The following is a 23654-nucleotide window of genomic DNA, read 5'->3' as shown; positions in this document are numbered from 1 at the left end:
TCCATTCCGCTTTGCGCTGCCACCATTCCGCTCCGCTCCGCGTCGCTCGATCGTACCCCGAGGTTTTTACACGCTACGCGAACGGAAGCCTGATATTCCTATTAATTTGTGTCTATTGAGCAATCTTGGGAACACCATCATTCCGGCGATTCCGTCGATTTAGTTTCCCATCAGCTCGCCATTATTGGACGATCAACGAGGCAGACGCTTGCGTCTTTCGGTTCCCGCGAGCGTTGTTCGCGAGCACAGGATGTTGCGTTCACAATGCTTGGTCGTAGCGGATTTTACGCATTTATCGGAAAAATGGATCGGTCGAATACGAACCTGCAGAGATATTGGAAGAATTAAATGATGTTGGTTATGTACTAAACTGTTTACTTTTATTAATATAACAGCGCAGCCAATGAAAAGAGAGGTTCCAGGATTTTTAATATGTTGACCTTCGGATGACCTTCAGACAATACTTTACAGAAATGTTTCAGTACTAGCAAGCACTATTTTGAACACATATTTGTATTGGATTTATATATTATATTGAGAATTTGTCTTTTTATGGGCCCTAATGTTGCAGTGATTTGAAAAAAAATGTTTTTGAAGCGAATATTTTTCCCTTGGACATTTCCTTGCGTCATTAGAAACAACGATATTTCAGGTTTAAATGTTGGGTGACTCACGCCACGTGATTTGTAATTACTTTATTCGACCAATATTGTACGTGTCCATTTTTTTAAGGCACATGGCTAAATTGCATTTCAAAACACTAATATGGTTTGTGACCATTTTTATTTCTTTTACCGTGCAAAATATGAAAGGAAATTCGTATTATTTATAAGTCGATTGTCTCATTTCTGTGATAAATGCGTATCAGAACAATGCATATAAAAATTGTTATGCAACAGCCACTGGTGCATTTCCGTCAGTTTATGTCGCAACATTCTTCTGCAACATATTTTCCATAGCCTTAATATAAAACACACAATCCTGCGTGTAATTCAAGCAGACATTCGATGCACGTTTCAATGATCGAACAAGCAGTTGCAAACTGAATCGCACATGCGAGTTTATGTTTGGCTTTCCCAGGGATCGAGTGACCATAATTTCCCAACGATAAATTATCCCGGCGAAAGTGTGACTCGAACCGCGACCGATCGGTAGTTTTCCAATAGCGTGGCACCGTTAGGATTAAACTAGCCTAACGGTGTCCCTTTAGGTCTCTTTCGCTTTGCTCCTGGATCGCTGTTATTTATAGCGTCTATGGAAATCATAACAACCAGAAGAGACGTATAGTGTCTCGTTTTATACACATGCTAGGTGTATATGAAATTCCGACAGAAGCTTCGATGTTTTCGGTGGATGGGCATAACCTTCAGGTTGCAGTAAGGACTCCTGGATAGGCGAAGCATGCTCCGCAGACCGTGCAGTCTAGTATTTAGACAAGGCTGCCCTTCGGAGCATGACTAACTGTAGTAGTTGAAGGTAGATGAAGATAGTCGTCGGACCAAGACAAACTACGGCGCTCCTACACTGCTATAGCCAGCCATAAAACTACTGAAACTTGCAAATGATGCTTCCACATAGACGGGGGTTATTTTAAGAACGCTAAAAATTCAGGAACTCTGCTTCATGAAGACAATACTTCAAGTTAAATATTAAAATGAAAGATCGCATTAGAAACTGGGAGCTACACAACCATAAAATTACTGTAACCTGCGAACAATGTTTCTATATACACAGAAATGATTTCTAGAGCATAGGAAATTTAGAAAATCTAGATGGACCTCGCCAAGTTGACAAGTATTGGGTTGGCAAATAAGTTCGTTCGGTTTTTTACATTGGAATAAATCACAAAAACCGAACGAACTTATTTGCCAACCCAATATTTCAACTCGAACATTAAAATTGAAAATCCTGTTGGAAATTGGAGATGAAGTTATAAAGCAGTCCGTCTGAAAAATGGGTTAAACTTCATCTGAGGAAACCAGAAATTGTTAACTTTTTCCATATATGTACTCCTGTCGATTTTATCAAGAAAAAGTCGAAAATCCAAGTTTTAATTTTAGGGATCTACGGGGTACAAAGTTATGTGTTTTCAAATTTCAGCGATTTCCACAGTTTTTGACTGGGCGCCGCCATGTTGGTATACACTCAGCGTCGCGCGTCGTCTAACCAGCGGATCTGCTGGGTGGCACCGCACGCGTAGAAAACTAATTGTTCTAACCTCCGTTAATTTTTGTAATGCTTCATTAGGAGGGACGATTAAAAGTTGCAAGCGAGAGATTAGCGCGCGATGGTTAGAATTCGAGGAAGGTCCCACGAGAAGCTAAGTTGCAATCATTACGAGGCCCGAGGAAGAAGCCAGACAGCGAAACATCAATGCGAAGATCCCATCAGGAGCCACTTGGGACCATTAAAAGATTATTAGAAGCAGCCGGAGAACGAAATTCAATGCGAGCTTCCCGTGAGAAGCTGGTCGGCGACTATCAAAAGAATATTACAGGCAACCGGAGGGCTAAGGAAGAGGGATCAAAAAGTTCGGGGACATTCGTAAAACGCGGCAGGAATGACTAGACTGCGGATCTCACGAAGCGAATGTTGCCTACGAGACCGGGGATGCAAATATTTTAGCAAACTTGAGCACGAGGCTAATGCTCTTTGCGTAGCGAAAGCGTTTATCGAGGCGGTTCGCTCACGTTTAATTACTTTACATTAATTAACCTGCGGTACCGTGAATTTTATTAACACGTTCGGAGAACAGAATGAATATTAGGTCCGTTTTGAACATGATTGCATGAAGTTGTTGTTACGGATGGATTAACAAGGTTGTACAGATACGTTATATAAAAATATTGCCATGTACAATAAAATTTATTGTTGTTTTTAGACAATTTACCTGAAGGTGTACTTGTGTATACATGCACTTGAACGTTTATATTTCCAAGGGAAATGAATATTTTGGGTTGAAAAAAATCCTGCTTATTCTTCAAAACACACGTTAACAAATACATAAATTATAGAACTGATAGGTCGAATAGTTTCTTTAATAAAAATGGTCAATAATGTCAGGGATTTCAGCAACACAGGAACTTTTTATTCCTGGATCAGAATGTATGGATTGTGAATCAATTTAATCGGTTTAGTAGTGTGGGGAAGGTTTGAACGGATCGAAAGGCAGCGCGCGCGCCGCTTTCCACAGTGTCACTGGGTTACTGGATAATTTTCCGAGCGAGTAAGCGCGAGAGCCGCGTGAGAGCGAATGCAGCCGAGTGCATTACGAGGAGCGCGCGCTCGCGCGATCCGCTCGAACGTGGCTCGAGCGCAGCCACGAGAGCCTCGTAAACTATTGCGTGACCATAAAAATCGAACGGAACATTAGCAACGCGCTCGCGGAGATACGGGCCCCGCGCGTCACGCGCGGTTAATTGCGAATTGCGAATTGCTCGGCATCGGCCGACGATCGGTGCTACGACGACGTTGTCTTCTTTCGATGATCGTGAACTATTATCTACGTTCTGACAGTGCGATCGATGGTTCTCGTGTAAACGTGAACGCCCGAGAACTGGGAGTCTGATCTTGCCCATTCCTGGGAACTCGAAAGGCTCATTCTGAATAAAATCGTGGAGACTCGAGCTTTTGCTTTTGTTCTATGATTGATCGGTCTGTTTTTGTGTGGTGTACATGGGAATTTTTTCGGAGAGCTGAGTTGTTACCGAATGTTTAAGAATTTATTGCAGTTACTCTTTGCTTGAAGCGAGTTGATGAAAGGAGAAAGGGGCAATGATTAAATCGCGGATATACACGTATATGTGTTGTTTATTTTTCAATAACTTTATCGAAACGATTACAATTGGACTTTTTATTTGGAAAATGAAAATGTCGCAGAAATTCCGACAGAATTTTATTTAACTTTGTGTTTAAAACTTGAAAATCTGAGTACAAAGATATGGTACGTCGAAATTTTGAGAATTGTTTAACTCGTGCGCCGAACAATCAGCATTATAAATTTCACTAATCTATGTATAGTTCTTGCAACACGATCTTCACTTTTTAGAAGGATATTTCATTCATCTGTGATATGTTAAAGAAAATTCATTTACATTTCAAGGAACGAGTCGGATAAAGCGCTGCGATTGGAAAGAGTGGAAACAATTGTACAACGAGCATGTTAGCTGAATCGGCGAACGACGAAATGTCAGTTTTCTTTCAACCCGAGGGCACCAGTCCATCTGTACCGAGCGGGTTAACCACGGGTTCGAATAGATCGCGCAGATCTCATTTAATTGAATGATATACAAGCTACAAAACTTGTTGTACATTCCGCGAACTGTTGCGAGCATTTCCACAGCGGTTGTAACACAGCCTCGGTATTTATTGTGCGCGCAGATTAAGGTACACTCTTGTTCTGTTTAACACGTTTCCGTGCTAGTTAAGCTGTTAGATTTAAAAACCCGATAAACAGATAAATTATCGCCTTGGTCTCTTTCGAAACGATCAACATCACGTTGTCGTTCGTTCTTTGTGAATTTACGGATTATTTACAAACAATTAGAATACATTTTACTCCACGAAACAATTTCGATCACATTCTTCATCAAAACTCTTTATTCTAGAGTCTAGAGAACGAATCGAATAATGCTTGTACTGTTGCTCTTCGTGCAAGTTCCCATTTTGATAGGACCTCTGGCAATCTGTGGAAGATAGATTCTTCCAGGGCGTCTCGGAAAGGTTGTCCGACGTAAATGAAATGAAGACTGCATTAAGTTTGATTAATATGAAAATTTCTTCGTGCCACAGAACCGGTCCTGCGCCGATGATTAATCTACGCATCGATGTCCGTGAATCGTGAATCGGCCTGTAGACACTGTCGTAAAACGCGAGACGCAACGAAGAAAACTCCACTCGAATGAATTCGAGACAAGTTTTTGTGGTACCGGGATCAGTATAGCGTAACATAAGCCGATGGCCGAGCACTTTGGACCGGCCGTAGCAAGAAAACGGACGCTTTACACTTTAAACGCTGTTCCAAGAGTTTGAACCAATCCCAATCTCCCGGTTCCACCCATTCCTTCGATAATTCTCATCTGCCTACGTCTATTTCCCCCCGTGGCCGTCCGAACCGGTCGTTTTTCCCCCTGGATTCTCTCGCACTTTCCTCTTAATTTCCTGCCCACTGACTCTCTTCCCATCCCTTCCTTCACTAATTTTTTGTGACATTCTCCGGAGAATCCTCTCCTCTCTCCCTTTCACACACACACGTGTGTCGCCCCTACTCACCTCCCCGTTCAATTAATATAAATGCTTCCCTCTATTTACCTCCGCGAGACTACCACCAGAGATCGCCTCTCAACACTTCCTTATTAGAAATTAGCTGGCTCGATTCGTTTCCGCGGACGCGTTATAGTGATGTATGGAAATTGCCGTAACACTTGCCGCTCGATGCCTGTAATTATACTTAAACATTAGTGTAACGGAGATACCAGAAAAACTGATGGGGTACGAGCACGGGAAAAATCCTATTTCGCTGTAATACCCTCGGCGATAGATGCTGGTGCTTCACTATTAACCCCAAGGAGAAGCCCTTCGATAATCTACGAGATTATTCGAACAGAAATGTAATTGTTCAACGTTGGACTCGTTTATGTTCATGAACGGCGGCGGACGTTTACACCACCGCCACAGTGATCGATTCCTCGATTCTAGGTGGACAAAATTCAAATTTTCGTGTTCTCTTGTAATAATAACGCTTTATTTCTCAGAAATCATGGCAAGTGTATAAAAACTACATGAATTTAAACGAATTATATCATTTATTTAAAATGGACAAATATAACAATTAATTGTAACGTTTGTGAAAATAACATAAATTAAATATTTTATAGTTTTTGTTTAAATACGTGAATAAACAATACACAAAATGGAAAGAATTAATCTTAACTCATATTTAAAAATTAGATAAAGTTCTACAAAAATATAATACAAAATTACAAAATTATAATAAGGAATGTGCATGACACAAAGGTGTGGATATTCTAAATTATTCTAAATTATAATTGTCATATGTAATTCTCGCAGTCTGAAGTGCATATTCTGTAAACTTTCTATCGTCAATTTCAATGCCACATGAAATAGTGGCATACTCCATGTCTTTTCTAAAAAATGATATAAATGACTAACGGGCCAAAACGGGTGAACGATATTTAGTATCATTGTTTTGAAATAAGTATTCTTCAAAACTATAAAAGAGGCCAAGTCCGGCCGAGTCCGGCAAAATGAGTTATACAATTTGACCTCTTCCTAAATATTATAATATTATTAGTTAACCTGTTGTATATGATTTACACGGCAAAATAAAATTATACCGATATGTAAAAATGAAATACTTACCTTCGCTTACACGCTCCATTTTTTAGATAATAATTTAAACAACAAACAAACAAGTTATACGATGAAGAAGAATTAGCTTATTTATAGTATTTCGCACAGGCAAAACTTTAGCACCGTATTATCGCCGTAATAACCACGTGCAATGGAAATATTACGTTATATATCGAATAAATTGAACAAAATAGAACGGCAGCGAAGATATCTGAAGTTGATCAAATTTACCATTTTGTCCACCTAGAATCGAGGAATCGATCACTGTGGCACCGCATGTGGATCTATCGAAATTCGTAACTCTGTTGAATGAATCCATAAAAGATTCTGAATTCCATTGAATGTATCCTTGGAAATCTTTGATTCTACTGAATGAATCTATCAAAACCCCATTGAACGAGTCAACCAAAATTCTCACTTCGACCGAGCGCATTAATCAAAGTCGAATTCTACGGAGCCGCTCTCAAGGATCCGACGATAAAATATACGATCGTCGAGCAGGCGCGCGCGTCCTTCAACCTTTCAAGAGCACGTTAATCATCGATCCCGCGGGATGATTCGAGGTCTCGCAAAACCATGCACGTCGGAGGAAAACCTGAATGCTCGGCTATTTTCCCGGAGCGCCGCGGGTGAATTGCTTTTTCGTATATGGCATATTGTTTAGCATACAATAATAGCGTTGCACTTCCTCCTACCGTGTTGTTCGAGGCGGCTTCGTCCGCGGGGCCCTCCTATGGTCTCCTATAAGCTATAGGAGGGCCCAGCTGCGGTCGATCGGCCGGTGATAACGTCCTGGCGTCGATATTAATCGATATTCTAATCGGTTAATCGATGCCGCTGGCGTCTTTGAGCGTAATATCCGCTCGTAACGGGCCGCTCGCGCCTCGATAACTATCGACGTTGTTCACGATGCGTCGACGGGACCGTGAACCAGACCCGTGACGGCCAATAGCGTTTGTTTCCTTCGGAGAGATTGATTTCTGGCTCCCTTTGTCCTAGAAATTGATTCCTGCACTGCTTTCCGCGTAGAAATTGATTTCTCCGCGAGACTGTAGTCCTGGGAATCGATTTCTGGATACTTTCTCCTCGTTTCTGAGCGTTCGACCAGCCAGACATCGACTATTGTACACAGACACCTTCCAACAATTGATTTCCGGCTGTTCCTTCTCGCAGAAATTATTTTCCCTGTCCTTCCGTTCTACTTAACTAGAAGTAAGGCTACAAATTTTACTCCCGTTTCTAACGTTTTGTAATTGTATTCTAGGAAGTAATTTTCTTAAATGATTGATTTATAAATAGTCTAGAAACGTAATTGTCAATAATTTTCTGGAAAAAAATTCATAAAAGTCGCTTACTTTTACTAAATGTCATACGAGAGTCTCCTCTTGAGTTTTGAGAAATATTCTTCAGGTGTTTCGCGAAGGTGTCACGGACCTTCAGTTTCAAAGCATAATGCAGGAATCCGTCGAAGGTCGGCGGTTATACGCAGCAAGGCTGCAGCGAACCTTTGCACGCTCGAAGGGAACGCGTTATTCGTTATTTTATTGATGCTGCTCGCCGGCGCTCTTACAATCCGCGGTTTAGTGGCTGGAAATCATTTACGCCCTTCCGCTTCTTTCGTCATACCCCCCGGGACGGTCATGCATTATTCAGACTTTCGCTGCCGTTGCAGCAAATCCGTGTTATTCCTCGCAAAAACGCGGCCGGCTCTCGCGAATCCATGGGGGAATCCTTGCGAGCGATACTTGCAGCCCTTTCTCTCTCTCTCTCTCTTGAATTCCGTGGAACCCTTTAAAGGTAAATTGGAGCTCGCGTTTTCCGTCTCGGAATAAAGAAATAAACGCCGACTCTGTAGAATTCTGCCGGAACGTATCCTTTGCTGTAATGCACACCAAACATTCGATTTTTAAGAAATTTTAAGGGTCTGTCAGCTATAGTTCTATAATGTTGATATATTATTATTGGCAAAATGCCTGTCGAAATTGTTTGCTTATTTACTGTGACAGACATCTTCATACATCATTTGTTATATACGGTGACCCTGCATGAAAATATAAAACACAATTTCTCCTTAAAAGTATGCTTAAAAATCTATATTCTAATTCGCAATTTTCGTAGGGCATTTTCGCAGAATCCAAATAAGAATTTTCAGTGTTAAAGGCAAAGTCAATTTTACTGTAAGTTTCATATGAAAAATACATAGTCTACTGATAAGACCAACTAGAATACATATCTTGTGATAAGAGCAAGGGTCATTTTGACCATAAAGAATAATCACGTGTAAAGCGGTCGTATGAAGCAATTTTATTAATTTAACAAAAAATTGTTCTCATTTTTTGTGCCGGTGAAGGTGTCAGCTGAGGTTTCACGGTACTCCACGAACAATCGTGTCGAATTTCACCGTGGTCTGGATTCGGCGGTAGCCTTGAACTCTTCCAGACACTAGAACTTCAAGGTCCCACCGCTAACTTTGACCGTGACGAGCGGTTTCGAGTGGCAATGCCAATTATCACTGTCCTGTGAAATTTCGAGCGGTTGCCGGACGACCGACTTTCTTCCAACGGTTGGTTGGTTCTTCTGACGTCTTTGGTACCGGTCAAGCAGTTTTGTAAGCGACCCTGTTCCAATTTCGAAGACTGATGAACCTCTCTTAGGTTTTATTGCTGACGACTCTTGGTAGGTTGATAAACTTCACTTTGGAGGACCAAAAATTTTCAACTTTCTAAATACAATTTTATAGATTTTGACGAGAAAATGCAAAAAATCCGAGTTCCAACGTTAGCAATTCACTGGTTCAAAAGTCACACGCCTGTAAAGTTGGCCGATTTCAGGCGTCTTTGACGGATTAGGACGCCGTTATATTAATTTTTACTGAGTGGCTCCGCTAGGTGATAGCAGAGAGGATACGAGAGTGCTGACGGCCGGGATTTTTCTGCCTCACTTTTGCCAGTATTCAGCATAGACAGAGATTGATTATACCAACTTTTAGCATAGAACAGAACCTATACCCATATTTAGCATGATAAAAGCTCGAAACTAAAGAGCCAACGAGACAGCAGAAAAATCGCAGGAGCTCTTTGAGGTCACATCGTCTTAAAGACAGGAAATGCTCCATCATTGCCTATTTATCTATGTTTATCTATATATAAATTGCGAATGTAGCAAACTCGGGGAGAAGCCCTGGGAGATCTTAATGGCCCCTAACGTTTCGAGAGATTGGCCGGAACAGGCCCCGGCGCGCGGCGCGATATTCCTTTTCCGTTTCAGAAGGAGGGAAGAAGAGGTTCCCGTAGAAATGGAAAAGCTTGCACGAGCGCATTGAAATATCGGCAATTGTGTAAAGTGGCAAACATCGATAACGTTAATGATGGGCAGTTAGACGCGGCTGCCGCTTATCTCTCTTGCGCGGATGCGCAACGAGAAAAAGCATCGGAGAAGATCGATGCATCGATGCAAGCAACTACGACCGGGGAACATATAAAATGCACGGGTTATTGTCGCCGGGACCCGAACAGACAGCTGCTCGTTAGTTGTTGCCAGCCGCGGAGGTGAACCAGTCGAACGTATTGCTATACTGGGTGGTTCCATGGGAACCGATTTTAGCAATTCACATGTCATGCGATTCTTCGCTCTACATAAACATATTTATGGCTTTCTTGATCCTAGAACAACTAGGGGAACACGCTTTTCAAAACCTGAATTTGTAAAATCAATTCAAAATATTATACTCTATGAGACCACGCTTAGAAATCTACGGTGGTGCCACCTAGACGCTTAAAATCGATCAACTTTAAACACACATGACTTTTGAACCAGTGAATTTATATCGCTGAAACTCGGATTTTTGGAAATTTCTCGTCAAAATCTGCAGGATTATGTTTAAAATTAGCAATTTCAGACATCGACTCACAGTCAAGAGAATTAAAGATGAACACAACAATTTTTTTATCATAAAAAGAGCACTATAACCACGCCTGGGAAGCTGGAACTGAATTATGCACAATCTCCTCACCTTGAATAAATATATCGACAGGAGTCCTCTATTCTCTCACCAGCAAGCCAAAGGATGCACAATTTTCGCGACCCTACGACTCAGACTGTCCTTCCTGCATAATCTAAAGAAACTCTTCTATTATTCAAGCTCCTCGATCAGCAAACAGGAGACACTGAATTCTACTTGAATATTAATCCAGGTATCATCCCAGATGGTCTCCATCGAAAATCGATGAATGTCAAGTATTTTCGTCGCTTGTTCGTGTATTTCTCGAAAGACTACAGAAGAGTACATGTTCTGAAATCTCAGGTTGTTCGTCGTGTTGGTATGAAGCTGATCGAAGTAAAAGCATAGTTGCGGCCTAGAAACGTGCTCGTTAGGCGACTGTTTCTCCGTGAACGTTCGATTTGATCAACGAACCCAATGATCAACGAACAGCTCTCTCGATTCACGGGAAACCTAGCAAAATGCTCCAAGTTCGCGACCTTTGCGAGATATACTGCGGCTCGGTGTGGGACGAAGGGCGTGCCTCGCAGGATCAATGATTTATCTCCACGGTGAAGGTCACTCGCTCGTGGAAAATATCAGATGATAAGATACCTGGAGATCTATGGGTCCAACGAGCTCTCGCTACCTCGACATTTCTTAGGCTTTCGAAGGTCTCAGCGATCGGAGATTCGAGACTTTCACGATCTGGGAGCGTGCTGTCTCTCTGTGTTTGTGTAGTCTTCGATATTTGGCGAACTTCTCGGGCCGATAGAATATTAGAGAATCAATTTAACGCGGAAATAAATAGTTAAACGCGTCGATAGAATATTCTCATTTTCGAAAATTGAGTTGCGAATTTTATGAATTTATGAAAAACGTCTGTTGGCCGACATCTGTTCCAATTTAATTTAAACAAAACAACAAGCAACTATAAATTCTAGTTAGAACCAGTTTGTAGGTCGAGTCACTATGAATCAACCTACCAAATTCGAATAAGAAAAATTATAATGCTAAAGGTTTAAAGATCTCACCAGGTTGGTAAAGACAAGCTGAAGAAAGCCATGAAGAGGCAGCAAGAGGACGATCTACGAGAGGAAATCAATCCGCAGTCGATAACTCGAGTGAATAGGAATTGACGAGAGAATTCCTGGCGAATGAGGATTGATGAGCGAGTTCCCAGGGAATAGGGATTGATGAGAGAGTTCGTATGGAATAGGGATTGATGAGCGTTCTCTGTTCGATCTAGACCCTCTGCAGGATCTAGAGCGTCGTCTTCGATCTTCGGTATCGCACTGTGGCCACAAATAAGAATGGAACAGTTCAGAATAATTTAACATTTACAGGCACTCTGAAAGTTTTCTTCGTGAGACTTAAACAATTTTTCACAACTCTATTTGTTATGTTCGTTCCGAGCCGCGGACAATATCGAATGATTTTCTGTCTGATTGTTATCTACACATTGAGTTCCTTTTAACAAGGAAGTTTAGACAACTTGGAGAATAAATAGATTCTTCAAAGTTCCACTTTTAACATTTCTTCGTTCAATTGCATTTCTGTGAACACATTCGAGACACGCGGCCAATTCGCTTTTCAATTAGAATCGAAAGGGAAACGGAGAGCCGGCGCGGCGTCAATTGAATGTTCTCAGAGACCGATCTCGCGGTAGAACGCGATGGTGGAACGATCTATCCGTCTCGTTAGGCGTTTTAACCTTTCAAATTAAAAGGGGGCGACAGAGCCGACGCGGCGCAAGCGCGCGGAGCAGAGTCGATCGGGCAATCGTAACCGGCGATCATTAATTCCCGTGATCGGTATCGATCGGCTCCAATAGAGAAATTTTCATATCGTAATTATCATCGTTAGATTACCGGCCCGCCGCCGCTGCCGCCGGCCGCCAATTTAAATCGAACAACGCGCTCACTGTCTGCTACTAAATGATGTATTAACCGTTTGGACTACTTTCACCCGCGCTAACTCGCTCTCTGCCCGTGATTTACGACGGTTGCGTAACCTGCGATCATTTTCTTATTTTTTTTCCTCCGCATCCCGATCCGTTCTGTTCCTCGTTTTGACGCGCAGATTCGTGGATCGTCCTCGGTGATGAAACTGGGAGCAACAGTGATATCGTTATTATCTATGATATTCAATTCTATCCGATATCAAAGTGATCGGTAGGAAGTGTATTAACAGCAATAGATGACCTTGAATGACCTTCGGAGATCAATATACTGTGGATCAATGAATTCGTCTGGGAATGGGCTGCACACCTTCCTGAATAACAATACACGATATAGAGAATCGAAGGTCACCTTGAAATCTCGAAAGGACATCCACCATTAATGGTTGGTAATATTGTTAGAAAAAAATTACTACAATATGGCACTCGTTTAGCAAAATGTTTCAGAAAAATCCCGAAATCCTTAATTTTTCAGGTCGTTAACCGGGTACGGGTTCTCAAGATGAAAATCTCGAGGCAAGGGCTGAGTAGATCGGGTAATACGTCGGAAGAGGGAGATTGGCAAAGGTAGAAGGTGGGTTTGATTTGCGGATGGAAGGTCTCTCGGGCTGCCGGGCGAACCTGACAAACCTAGGTCTTCGACCCTACGGGCGCCACGGCGAAGAGTATACGGGGTTTTCTCTCTGTTGCGCGACCGCTCGGGCTATGGCGTGCAGCCACTTTGCCACGACACAGCCATAAACATCTCTGAATGGAGACCACCCACCAGCCTGCACACTTCTCGGAACTGCACTCGCGCATTTCACAAGAACACCAAAGGCGCTCACCGGCGAAGCACTCCGCTTCCACTTTTGCGTGGCTCTCCGCCATTCGTACTCGAAAAACCTTCTCCGCCAACCGTTCCGCGGGTGAATAGCAAACCGAGAAACCTCGACGGTTATCGATTTTTTCCCCCTTGTATCGACCCGTCTCGCTATACCAATTCCCTCCGACGGAACCGAGAAACACACCTCTTTCCTAGCACGCTCGTAAGAGCAGATCGCTCTGCTTTCCGATCGGCGGATTCGAAATCTAATTTCACAAATGCGACTTCTTTTTCTCGCTTCTTCTGCTTGCCCCGGATAAATGGGATATCGATCCTTTGCATCCTCGATCGCGAGAGCTGCCGAACTCTCCGCGTTCTTAGGCCGCTTTTCTGATGCGCCGCATTCTTCGCGCGAACGACGACGGTTTTATAGAGACACCCGCTTTTTATTTCGGTGCTATTTTATATTGCGTTATTACATTCGTTATTGCGGTAATACAACCCCTGGCAGAATGTTTCCGATCGGAGACATTCATACGGATTTTAGAGAAAACATTCACAATTTAGAAGTATAAAATATTACTTTATGGAGTTCGAACTGATGGGAAATGAACAGGGGGTTATTGAAGAATGAAAAACAACAAAATAACATAAACTTTCATTTATTATAATATATTTTATTCATATATTATATATACAAAGAAACGAGAAAATAAACAAAATGTTACACGGAAAAAAGTTCCCGATTAATAGAACAGCTGGAAGAAAGTTTCCGATTCGATTTACATTGTTCAACACCAAATTGGCTCAACAATTACTGTGGTATGATTCTTATGCTGCCCTTAATTTTTCCCCTAGACTCACAGTTTTTCAGAAACTTGATTTGGAAAAACAAACATATTTTTCAACTTTAAACAAATATTGTGATGTTATTATAAAAGATATTGGATTGTTCTTTGCAGCAAAAGATTCTGTAGACTTTCCCGAATACAGTGATATCTAATATTAATATATTATGAATGTTTGTGTGAACATGTTTAAACAAGTAATATTTAATACTTCCAAAGTGGGAATGTTTTCTCTAAAATCCGTATCAATGCCTCCGATCGGAAACATTCTGCCAGGGGTTGTCAGCCCCTTCGGAGCTGTGCAGAGGTGGCCACCAAGGACAATGACTCCGTGGGATAGTTTCAGAATAAAAATCCTGTGGGATAGGCACTGGATGTCTAGAGTAGATTATGTTTGCCCGAATTTTAGTGCAGGTACTTGGCTAAACGTTGAGATCACCATGCATTAGGTTCTTCGACACGTTGACTGTAAAAAGTAACTATATCGTATTCGTATTTGGTGTCATTTCAACTATAAAAACAAACCGAGTCGAATGGTAAAAGTTCCATAAAAATAAAATCAAAAATTAGAAAGTTGCTATCTTCTGCTTGCATTAGTGCGAGTCTCACCAATCAGACCAGACCCCTCGCTGGCTCGGTCGTCGAGCGTGTTTACCGCTCGACTGGTTCCAAGGGGGACCCCCCAGTGGTGGGGATAAAATTTTAACAGTTACGGTAGAGACGTTCGCGACAGTTACGGAGAGAATGCTGCAGCAGCGATTTCGCCGAAGGTCGTAGCAGAATTTCGAGCATTGACTGAACGGTTAATCGCTCGGAAGGCTCGCGAAGCTGCGCGGCGTGGTTTCGATAACGATTCCGATCCCGACGGCCGGTTCTCGGTAACCATCCCGGATCGTAACACTCAGATCCACGAGGCAGCCTCGTCTGCTTTATGATCAGGACCTCTCTGTCTCACTCTCGTCTTCGGGGAAGAAGCTTTTCGATAGAACGAACAAAAACGGTGATCCTCGCCGACCGCTTTTTCGCGGCTGCGTATAAAATCCACGGGAATCCCCTTTCTACAGCCCGAAACCGAGCACCTGCGTAACCTGTGTTTTACGAGCAGCCGCGAAATCTTTGTACTCTACTCTCCTTCCCTTTTCCTTTCTCTTTCCTGGTCGCTCTCGGCTAGCTACATTGTTCCTTCCTCCGCGCTTTTCTTTTCGCATTAGGCTGTTGCTTGAAAATTTTAAAACGAAGGCAAATTATTCAATAAATTCGTTAGATGTACAAGCTGATCGGTAACTGGTGGTACAACCGAAAAGGAGGTGGTTCAATATAAAAATGAAAATAAAACCACGATATAAATAGTGTTAAAATCGAAGAAAGATCACGAGAATTAAATATAGAAATATTTGAACGAGAATCTATGTATACAATATTCCGAAGGCTCTATTTAATAGTAACAGGTAACATTCACAGAGAGCTTGTTTAGATTCTTGGATCTCACAACGACTCAATAAATAAGAGATTCAAAAGTATTGCTCTCTATCAATTCACTAGAAATTCGAAGATTAAGAGAACCGTGGGCAACTTGTCTTGAATTAATTAATGAGGCCAATTTTTATCGCGGCAAGGTACCCAAGAGGAGCAATCACTATCGCACAGGGAGCTTGTGCGAGGTACCGAAAGGGCTTGGAATCGATCTCGGTGGAGCGTGCAACAATTAATCGGTGGAAAAATGGTGGCGTGGGCAGCAGGTAACGAAGGGAGACCGCGTCACGATCCTCGTATTTATCACGGTCGGACGGCCGCGGCAAATAAATAATAAATTCAGCGGGGCCGCTCTCGCCGGGGACACATTGTACAACATTGTAGATTACGGTCCGTCCAGCTCCGCGAATTTATAATCCTGCAACGTTGAAATTGCCCGCGCTCAGGCGCGCTCGCTCGCCTCAGCTCGGCTTCACTCTCGCGAGTTCCGTTACGAATGAATCCACCGCTGGTAGGATATATACGCGCACCTTAACCGCCTAACCGGCCGGTGTGCTAACCGGACCTGCAGGATTCGCGGGCTCTCGAGCACCGGCCATCGCATAATACACATGACGCTCGTATATCTCGTGTTACGCAATCCTCGTCCGGCTAGATTACACCGTTTCGCGGGCCCGCGGAGTTTATACGCGTCTAATCGCGCCGCGCGACGAACATCGATCCTCGCCGAGGAAAAACCGGGGCCCCCCGGGCGAATTGATGGGCCCGGCGAGCAGGGACGCGCTGCAATACTCGCGGGCCCCACGCGATTTTCCGTGGGACCCTCCCATAGCGATCCCATCAAAACCCCGCTTCGAAATTTTTCATTCGAAACGCATAAATTCCTGGTAATTGTTGCCTGCGCAAATCTGAACGGTACGGATTTTTGCAAGACAAACCGATGGGAATATGTTCGATTAATTGGTGGATTGGTTCATCGTCTGTCTGGAGGATTGTTTAAAATTTTAGAGGGATGGGTTTGCTGGAATTGTTTCGACTGTTGGGAAAATTGATTGCTCGGAAGCTCTTAAATAATTGGTGATTAAATGTCATTGGGACATGAGCCTTTTTGATGAGGACCAATTATATTTTATTGCATTCAATCTGAAGATACACTTTTTTCAAAATATTTCTTTGACACTCCTCGAGAGTAATAATATTTATAAACATTATAATTAGAACTTTTTCTCGTACATTTTTAAATGGATTGAAGGCCTATATTTTCTATAAAACAATGCACGCGTGTGAATATAAATTTTAGAAAATTTAAAATGTAGATTAAAAACAAGTATTTTTTCAATTGTTCAATTTATCTTCCGAGGTGCCCGAGGGATTCAGACGGCCCTAACCGAGAATCGCAAGTGCATCTCCTCTAGGTTTTCATTCGCTACGGCGGCTGTGAACATCTCCCGACGTGGAATCCGCTCAAACCAGAGACCCGTAATCTGAGATTCGGTGCCCTTACACGCTTCTAATCGCGTCGCACGCTGACCGCGAGCATCGATCCTCCTCCTCGCTTGAAAAATCGAGGTCCAGGTGAATCGATGAACCCTCTGGGAGCCGTTCAATGCTCGCCTCTCGAGAGGATAGTTCCGTGAAATATGGTGAAAATAATCGGTCTGATGATTCCTAATCCTCTGACGATTTTAGAGGCATCGTTACACGAAACTCGTGAGAGTCATCCTTATTAACGTGATATTTCCGATGTAAATGATACATGTTTCATGTTTCAGATGTATCTTTCATATTTCCGTACGATTCTTTAATAAGCAAGTTAATTTTTCATCAATTTTATGATGCTCAAAATGGGCGACTATTTTATTTTTCTTCGATCATCCAAGTGATTCTCTGATTATTCTAATCTTGTCTGTCATCTTAGTACAATTTTTCATTTTCGAAGAAAGGATTCACAAACTTCTTACTGTCATGTCGATTTGACACAAACAACAGATATTTTAAAAATAAAAATTCTTGCAACATCATTCATGGTATCAATAAATTCTAAATGATACTGTTGATCTACCTTAGCTACCCATCTTTGAGAAAAAAGGTCCACAGTGTTACCAGTGGTTCTGAAAAAGAATATGAATTATGAACTTTGTCCAACCTAGGTGCAGGACCAAATGTAGCTCCTCTCTTGCACACGAGAAACTCGTGTAGGTCTTAGCAGTGGAGGACACTCCCCGGTAACGATCGATACTAATTATCGATCAAACGTTCCGCAGAAATGAGGAGATCCTCTTTTCCCGAAGGATCACTCTGGCGATCACCGAGGGAATCTTATTCGCGTCTCGGCGAGCGAAAACAGCGGACGTATCCGCATTGCGGACCACGTTCCTCCGCGTTCCCCGTCGATCCCGAAGACGGATGCGTAGCGTGGCGTACGCTTCTCGTCGAGGCAGCAAGTGTAATAAAGCCCCGGCCAGCAGCAGCGGGAGGAGAACACAGGGAAACGCTTCTCTTTCTCTGTTGGCGTATACGTGCACACGCGGGGCTCCGATGCAACCGATGCAACCGATGCAGCCGAGAGCCGCGCGGAGAAACACGCTGGCCGGGAGAGTAATGCGCGCCAGTGCATAGTAGTAATAATAAAGTGGTAGTGGTTGGCACGTCACGGTCCAACAGGCCGATCAACCGTCCGTGCGCCGAGCCGGCTACTGGTCTCCGCCCACGCACAAATCTGCACGAACACACACAGGCCCCGCAGGGCCCCGCGAGACCCGAACACTGGGGAACGTCCGTGAACCGTTTCGCGAGCTCTGCCAGGGACCTTTGGAAATTGATTCTCGGGACGCGTGCACCAGAACCCGCCGTGTGGGAATCGGATCTCCAGGGCCGTGGAGGACCCCTGGGAATCGATCCCGAAGAGCCCTGGAAAGAATGTTTGGAATTTTCTGAAAATTGGTCCGGATCAGACCTGGAAAACGCATTCGAAAATCTGTCTTCAAACAGAATGAATAAGTACACTGTGGATCGTCATGTAGAATACACATTTGCTGGAAACTGATCCTAAGGAGCCCTGGAAAGAGCGTTTGGAATTTTTCTGCCGAATATATGGAGCTATTTGAATCAGAGATTTTTTTGAACACTCTGTTCTACTAGCAATAAAAAGTATTTTAAAAACGTTAGAATAGCTGGTAATATTAGTTCGTGATCTTAGAAGACCTAGAAGTGGTTGTATGACATTCTAGGAATGCCAGAAGAAGGTGTTAAAGCGATTTAAAAAATGTTTTCTAAGCTGGAAAGACTTGATACTTGATGGAAGGCGATTTTGAACCTGGGTTCATCAAGAAGAGAATTTCCTCGAATAGTCAGAAGAAATCTTGCACGAAGCTAAAGTGATAGTCCACGACTCTAGAGACCATAAGAAGCATATAATGCACGTGCTGAGACCCCGAAGAAATAGCTCGCAATTTCACAGGGATCGTAAGAGATCATCAGTCGAACGTAAGTACACCACAGATAACTGCACCACTGAATATCCACGAGGTTGAAATGTCACGACATTCGCAGAATGATTTTTAGACCTCGGTCGCTATGTCCGAAGTGTCCATAAAATATCGCAGTGGCCGGCTCGCATGCAGAAGCTCGAAATGATCTAACGATACGACCCCAATCCGGACGACGCGACGATAGCGTACGATCGTGCAGATCAAGGTGGAACCGATTTGTAGAGAAGCTAAAGGTCCGAGAGAAGTTCACGACGATTGATTTATGGAGAGGTGAACACGAGGCTTCCAGGAGTGAGTCTAAGGACCCCAACGCTAACTATAGAGGATCTGCTAGATTGGTAATAGTACCCGAGATCTGTTATTGAGTTTTCCAAGGTTTACAACCCTCGCGTTTCCCATACGGCTTTACCAGTTTTCTATCTTGCTTTTTCCCCGTCCCGTATTTGGATTCTATTTACCTCGCGTTTCTCCAGTTAGCTCCATCATTCAATCCGACTGGCAATTCTGAAGGTGCTGGTACTCGACACGGCTTCCTATTTACCAAGCGATCTTCGCAGCTGATTTCCTAGGTAGTTTCCACTATGAGGATTCCGATCTTCTTGTTTTAATCCTCTCGCAAACACCGCGCTTCGTTGGTCAAGCAAACTCGGTTCCGGTTACTACCACTCGTTTCCCACGTACCCCTTGACCTTCATAAATTCAGGGTCATTAGGCAATCGTTACGAAAGTGGACAATGTATCCTGAAAGATCCTTGAATCTCTTCGAGGTACTTTTCGTGGCACTTCAAGATATTCTTCAGGGTCTTCTTCGAGGTCGGATTCGAGGGATGTGAAAATTTTCGTACGAACACGCCGGTCAATTGTTTATTGTTTCGTTCGGAAAGGAACCAATGGGCTTCGAATTAGCCGCGATCACCGTGAACGCCAATTACCGTCCAGGTAGAAGGATGTCCGACAATTTCGCCAGAAACGTCGTCCTATGCAACGCGAGGTGCATGTTACACATAGTGCACTCGCATTGGCGCAACACGCGAGAAGGAACCTTGCTTTATCACGGCTACAGTGCTGTGGGCCTGTACCGCAATTCACGGTAATAGGCGAATCGAATTTCCGTCGATGTTGTATTCAATTATTGCCGTGATTTCCGAGAAGGTCCATCAGACGGAAGATTGTGATGAATTCTGCTTTCGGTACCCTCTTTGGGCTCGGACACGTTGCTTCGATGCCGGAGCTCTCCTGCGCTTGGGTTTTAACCGCAATTTTGTTTCCAAATTTTTATTCTATTCTTACTTTGTGTTTTATTGTCTTGCTGTTCTTGTTTCAGAGGCGACCCGAATTTCATAATTTTGCCGAAGGCATCAAGCTGCTTCTGAACAGTGTCCGAATATTAAAACTTATTAGACGATTCAGGAAATTGGAAATAAGGGCTGGAGGATGAACGATAATAAGGAGGATAACTCCCCTCTCTAAAGCCACTCCCATTACGCCACTGTCGTCGATGGCATAACGGCGGACTATGCACCGGGATTTCTACTTGTCTTTCTTCTCTTATTTGCCGCTGAGCTGCAGAACCGGAGTTACAAACGCTCCATCAAAATTCGAACTTTTCAGTGTCCAGTTCAAATAATTGTCTATTTGTATTTAATCATCGCATAAATGATTTAATCTTCCATATTTGAGAAAGTGAAATACAAAAACATTATCATACGATTTTTTGTACTGTATAAAACGACATATAAGATATGTTCGTGGTTGATCTCTCTGTATTTCATGTTCCAAAAATACGACTGAAAACCCGCATTGCTGACAGGATGAATTAATACTGAATCCGACAAGAAGATCGGCATTGCTCTCGCAGAAGTAGGTTCAAAAATACGTAAACGAACATCGCTGCGAAAAGCATCCGCCCAGAGAGCGTTAATCATCCGGTAACACTCCTTAACAACCATCGGTTCCCACGGAGATCGTTTTCACACGCCAAAAATAAACCAAATAATTTTCACTCGCGCAACAAGAATGCTCAGCAAGGCGAAAGAAACAGGATCACAGTAATAATGATGCAAAGTGCTCGGCAAGCAGTATATCTACACACCGACAAAACGGAATGGCTCGCATATTGTCCATAAAATAATGATAAAAGGCGAAATAGCGGCGGACGGTACCGTTACCGTGCAATTTCCCTATCGGTGATCTGGTTCGCTTATCGGCTCGAATTATTATTAGCGAGAGGTAATTCCTGGACAAGAGGAACAAGAGGAAACGAACCTGTATTTGTTCTCTAGCGGCAATGTCGGCTCTAGCAGGGTCCACTTTTCAACGGGGAATTTTTTTCGTGGCCACGGTGCGCCGAGCGCGGTACCGTGTCTGACTAGTGGCCGATCTTTCCACTTGCGCGGACGCGTTTTTCCGATTTTTCACGGGGACGACTACCGTGGTGAGCCGATTATAAATCGTGGCGTGTCGAGCAACAGGGGCGAGGCTTGTCCTCTTGCTGCATCTTGTACGCGATGGCATTTACCTGTTGAGAAGGGAGAGACGCGTGGGCGTGAAGGTCGATTCCGCTTCGATTCTGCTCGAAGCTTACAGAGTCGTAATTCTTCAGTTGCGCAACGGTGCGACATTTTTTCTACCCCTGTAACGACTTCTGGGAACATTTATTTTGACGATTAATTACCTGTGTCACGCGTTGGATTGTTGAAATGAATGATTAAAATGACAATTTTGCTATTTGGAGACAAACACACATTTTTTCATGATACTGATATATTGGAACTCTTAAATTCTTTTAATCTGTCTCTTTAAATTGTTCAAATGTAGATAAATTGGGAGGATGAATTGTGATAAATTTTGTATACTTTTACAGACATCGAGAATCATTTACTTGATAATATTATTATTATTATTATTATTATATACGGACCGAGGTCCTTTTATACAAATGTGTACAGTTTTGACAGTATAACTGATATAACAAAAAGAAGATATGACAAAAATCTTGACATAAAATCTTAACCTAAGTCTTAACTAAAATTTACATAAAAATGGACCGTGCGAAACTAAACAAATACAGGTACGATTAACATATAATATTACGCAATTTTGTTTTGAATGCCTGTAACGTGCCATGAAAAAAATCGATATCGTTATAAAATATGTTAGAGCAAGCAATAATGCGATTTAATGGATTTCTTATTCCATATGAGGATTTGGATTTCATTGGATAATAAAATAAAATAAAAATAAGATTCACATATTCAAACAGAATACCTTCAAAGATATGTTTGAAAACATTGTTAAAGAATAAAAATTTCCGCGCAATCATCAAATAGTCCATTTTCTGAAGTCTGTATTTGTTTGGGATTGGCCACGCGTGTCGTAGGATCGTGACGCACAATCCACCACGCAGCCCACGTATTGGCTGATCCTTGCGACATCGCGAGGATCGATGATCGATTAGCAGCGCGCCGCGCTATAGGCCATCGCCGTCGGATCGATTATCGACTGGGCTAATACAGTTTCTATTGGCCCAGCGGCTCATATCGAAAAGTCATTGCCCCGACGGTGAGAGAGAACTTCTCGCTGCTGGTCGATCTAAATCAATCGTTCTTGCTCTCTCTCACGGTAAACGTCGCGCGTCTCTTGACCGGTTTTCGCGAGTAAATATAGTTCGATTCGCCTATCTACGGGATTCACGGCGCTATATGTGTATCTCGCTATCTATCCACCTACAAAGGGAAACTCATCAGTTTTCATCTGAACTCTTTATTGAACTTCTCAGGCCAAAACGAGCTGTGTTTTGGCCCGTTACATCTTGTGTTTTTTGTACAAGTTCTCGGACATTTTGAACGTACCCGACTTGGGTGAATAAAGTTAAAGTTTGACCTCAGTGCTGAGTTTTATCCATCCTAATCCGTAACATTTGGTCCTTCGAGCCGGATACAGTGCTGCAGTGCAACTGAAATTCAAACTAGACTTTGTTCGACCGTTCTGTGCTTCGACTTGTGCTTTGAAACAATGGCTGACCTTATCGACCACCAGCATCGCATCGCGAGACGGATATCTCGCGTGGTGGCCAATCTAAGGAAGAAAGGAAAGGCCAATATCTACATGGAATTGCTTCAGACTGTCTGCCGCATGCTCGATCAACACTGGGCTGATTACTGCGAGGGCGATTCTGATATTAGAACTGCCTCGGAAACAGATGCCCAATTAACGGAGACCTCTTATTTCAAAGATGATGAGTTCGGTAAGTCACGTATGACTTATCTCGAGCAGGTCGAATCTTTGCACGACATGATTGCCGAACTGAAAGCTGCTGCGACCGTTACGAAGTCGGCGATTTCAAATCCAACGGTCGTCGAGACTAGCTCTACAAGGTCACGCGCTGCGTTGACAACATCGTCTCTGCCAACGTTCGAGGGCCACTACAAGGACTGGCCAGCCTTTCGCGACTTGTTTACGTCGCTTGTAGCAAGCGACCCATCTCTGTCCTCACTGGAACTTCTGCATCATTTGAAGAATTGTTTACAAGGCGACGCCACCGCAGTCTTCAAGAACGTTGCGACAAACGCAACCGACTTCCACGTGGTTTGGGAGAAACTAAACCATTTCTACCACAATCTTATGCTTTGGGCACAAGCCCAATCTAAATCACTGGCCGACAGGATGCATCCGCCTCTACTCGGACCTCCTGATCACCAAAAATGGCAGCTGATCGGACGGAGAC

The 23654-nt window shown here is 43.1% G+C and overlaps 1 protein-coding gene and 1 long non-coding RNA gene across 2 annotated transcripts in view; both read right to left on the bottom strand.

Moving 5' to 3' along the window:
• Sano (CABIT domain-containing protein serrano) overlaps nt 1-23654 on the bottom strand; it is a 213747-nt gene that overhangs the window by 18177 nt on the left and 171916 nt on the right. The window lies entirely within an intron of this gene.
• Nucleotides 1-23654, bottom strand: part of LOC143210748 (uncharacterized) — a 40911-nt gene that overhangs the window by 16623 nt on the left and 634 nt on the right. The window contains exon 2 of the long non-coding RNA XR_013009334.1: nt 1-23654. This exon is cut by the window's left edge and continues 16623 nt beyond it. This is a non-coding gene — a long non-coding RNA (uncharacterized LOC143210748).

This window comes from Lasioglossum baleicum, chromosome 7 (genome assembly GCF_051020765.1).
Source record: "Lasioglossum baleicum chromosome 7, iyLasBale1, whole genome shotgun sequence".
NCBI lineage: Eukaryota > Metazoa > Arthropoda > Insecta > Hymenoptera > Halictidae > Lasioglossum > Lasioglossum baleicum.
The sequence above is the reverse complement of the archived record's forward strand: the minus strand, read 5'-3'. Positions and strand labels throughout refer to the sequence as shown.